This window comes from Hyperolius riggenbachi, chromosome 4 (genome assembly GCF_040937935.1).
Source record: "Hyperolius riggenbachi isolate aHypRig1 chromosome 4, aHypRig1.pri, whole genome shotgun sequence".
Classification (NCBI taxonomy): Eukaryota; Metazoa; Chordata; class Amphibia; order Anura; family Hyperoliidae; genus Hyperolius; species Hyperolius riggenbachi.
Window position 1 is genome coordinate 20,074,598 of NC_090649.1, and position 3,781 is coordinate 20,078,378.

Sequence of the window (3,781 nt, forward strand, 5' to 3'; positions counted from 1 at the left end):
CGCCACCTGCCGGATGCGCCCGGCTAACGGATAAGTACCCACTGGCATATTAGGATAAAAGAGGTAGCCTCTATTCCTTCCAATGGAGAAGTTTGCAGGAGGATGGCTAAAGCCTCCAGCCTCATGAGGACTTTTTTTGAATCTCACAAAGAATTTATGCTTTCCAGTCCATATATTGCAAATGTTCATAACTTTGTGACTGTGATTAATTTTGGTGCAATAAGGTGCAAGAAAGCCCATAATAGTCTCCTTAGCCACAAATGGGTTAAACATGTGCACAACTAGAGGTACATCCTCTTCCTCATACAATATAGTGAAAGTCAGACCTTTTAAAGCAGGATGGCTTACTTGTTGTTTTAGTTGCTCCAGCATATTTGTGCAATGGGCCAAAGATGATAACGTAAGATAGTAGATTCCTCCTCTCTTGTCCTGTAGGCAAACAACATTTTCTCTCTTTATTTTCAGGATTTTCACCAGGATCGTGTCCACAAAGTACACCAGCTTGACATCACTCCATCTATTTTCCGGTACAGTAATTTTGAAAGAAAAACGGATCTTTGGTTCCCCCGACTCTGCATATAAGATTTTAGCTTCCTCCTCGGTCGCCATTTTAACAGCCACGGCAGGATACTGCACTTCAATCGTCCTCGTATCAAGAGGACCCACTCAATAGCAGCATGGGGGGTTAACCCCCAAGGCCGAGTGGAATCCTCTCTCACACACCCTCTGACACTTGATCTTGCCAAAAGGCTGAGAAGCGATAACCCGATTACTTTCCGCAGCCGCGCCCGCCGACGCAGCACCCTCTGTGCGCATTAAGGCAAACTACCTTCTAAATGCAGCAGCGGCCACCCGCGCACAGGACAGCGCCACACGGCACCCAACAGCGCACAACCCAGCACTGCCCCGCACAGCCGGCCAACCCCTGCCGGCTGCCAGGGGGGGCCCCTTTTCCACCTCCTCTGCAGGCCTGCCGGGCCACCGGGATAGGCGCACCTGTGGTAAACGCAGACGCACGGGCCAGGCTCAGCTGCCACCTGATTGCATTTGCATGGCCCCACCCACCGCCGGAACAGTCATCACCCCTCCGCTGCCGTGCCTCCATGCTGAACAGAAAAGTAAAGTAGGCTTCCGGGCTCTCTGCATTCCGGCAACATGCTATGAGAGAGTGTGGAGGGCAGAGGAAGTCAAGTCTCTAGCCTGGCTGGCTGTTTGAAAACACAGTGCGTTTTTCTTCATTCATCCTCCTTCCCCTTAAACGCTTTTCTGTCTGGACGTGCGGGGTGTGCCACAAGAGGGAGACACAGGCCGGGAAGTGGAAAGCCTAAACAGGAGATGCCATCCCCCAGCCTGCTACACACACTCACAGCCTGCCACTGATGCAGGCACCTGAGCAGGTGCTCACAGGAAGTCAACCGATGATGTCACAATGCCGTGGGCCCAGGCTATATAAGGGGCTGCAGCCAGGGCTCTGCCTGCCAGTCCGCTGGCAGCTCTCCAGGGGAGGGGTGCTGCTGCTCCTTCTCTTGCAGGGGACAACGTGCAAACATGAAGAAAAGTGGTCGGTTCATGTTTTTTTGGGGACACAGCAACTGCATAGCGCAAGTACAGTTCATCCAAAGTAAAATTTAAAAAAAAGTTTTTGTTGTTTTTTTCTTCCTTCTTTTCTTGTCTGTTCACGGGTTCTTATAGCCAGGCGAAATACAGAATCCCTTAATAAATGACACAGATGCACAAAGAAAGCAGACACAACTTGAAACAATGTTTTTATTGAGGATTTCAACTGTATCCTGCACCCAGCAGTAGCAACACAGACATAGGGGGACAACAGGGGGGGCAACACAACACTTGCTACTGGGAAATTCGCTTTGCAGAGGGACACTTGATTTCTCCACTTGACTTCCCTTCTCTTTGTTAGTCAGCTGGGTATTTGAGTTTTGATCTGTTTTTTGACACCACTTAGAGTGTAGTGCACCGGCCCTGGAGGTACTGCAATACCAGGTCGATGCGCGGAGTGGACAGAGCAAGCTCTTCTTCCATCTCCCTGTTCCAAAAATCCATTTAATATATGGTCCCCAGATAGGGGACGTATCAGATATTAAACTGATAAGAACAGATTTTTTTTAAATTATTTTATTAGAAAAATATCAAAATAAATTTCACATACTTTTCAAAAAATATCAAAGTACATTTTCACACATATTTTCAAGTGAAAAACCATAAAGAACATATTACATAAATAGTTGTCATACCAGACATATTACATCATACATCAAAATCAACTTTATTTGTACAACATAACTGCAAAAAAATACTGTCCCTGCAAAGCTTCCTGTCTCTACAGTAGACTTTCAGGCTTCTTCTTCCTTCTACTCTTACCTATACCTTTCCCTCACACCATCACACAATATAATTTCCTGAAAAGAAAAGGAACAAAATTAGAAGAGAGCAAAAAATAAAACACCGAGTTAGATCCACTCTTTCCATTTTTTGAATTTCCATATGCCCTCTGCTTTATCAGCACCAAAGGCCTTAATGTCACAATACCCGTACAGATAAATCCTTCCCCGGATCATGGATACACAATCCCTCACACTCAAACACTCCTTCTTGAAGATCAAGATATTTCTTACATCCCATAAACTAGCTTTCACACAGTTTACAATCAACCACAACACTCTGGCTTTCCCCTTCTCAATACCACACAATCCATACATCATCATACAAAAGGTCAAACGTTCCACACCAGTTAAACCTGCAATCATCTTACCCATACTCCTCCATACATCCTTCGCATACTCACAGTCCCACAAGATATGAAACACATTCTCTACCTGCCTGCATCCCTCCTTTGGACACCTCTCACTAGCCATCAAACCTCTCCTATTCTGAAACTCTCTGGTAGGCAGACACTTATGAACTGCCATCCAAGATAAATCTTTATGTTTGTTAGTCAACTGACTAAGGTTAACATTAGTCCACACCTTCTCACTCTCCCTCTCTGTCAGACCACCAATCACTTCAATCACCTCCCTTTCTTCCAACACTCTCATCACTCTCTTACTCTCACACCACACCTCTCTATTCACGTTCTTCAACTCATACCTCCTCATACATCTATCAATCCTCACATAAAACCATGGAACATTGAAACACACCTGCCTCTTCAAATCCACATCTAACAACCCATACCTTCTAAACACATTCCCTGCAGCATACCTCATCATACAACCAGTCACATTATCCTTCACACTCAACTTCACACACAAACTCACATACTTTACCACCAAAAACTGCTCAATCTTCACCAAACCTTTGCCACCATTCTCTCGACCCTTCACCACAACCTCTCGCCTCAATTTCTCCATCCTTGAAAAAGAAAGAAAAACATGTTTTTACATAATGTTTTTCCAGCCCCTGATAGGACTTTAAAGAAAATTATTAAAACAACATTATAGGAATCAAAACAGCCTTTATAATTAAACTCTTACCCTCCAAGGATAAAGTTCTCAGAGACCAAAATTGCACTTTTTTCTCAATTTTACACCATACCTCCTCCCAGCTTTCTCTTCCATACAGCTCCCTATCAAACTTAACACCCAACACTCTTACTGCTCCTTTACACATCACCCATCCACTTTCCTCCACATCCCCAAGTACACCAAACACCTTACACTCACTCTTCTTCATATTCACACAGAAACCACTAGCCATGCAAAACACATCAATCAACAACTTCACTCTCCTTAAAGCCACTACACTCTTACATACCACAGTCACA

The 3,781-nt window shown here is 44.8% G+C and overlaps 1 non-coding gene across 1 annotated transcript; it reads right to left on the reverse strand.

The window, feature by feature from the left end:
* Window positions 1-1,964: 1,964 nt before the first annotated feature.
* LOC137505708 (U2 spliceosomal RNA) lies at window positions 1,965-2,148 on the reverse strand. The gene has a single exon (XR_011020308.1). It is a non-coding gene; the product is annotated as a U2 spliceosomal RNA (small nuclear RNA).
* Between the last annotated feature and the right edge of the window lie 1,633 nt (window positions 2,149-3,781).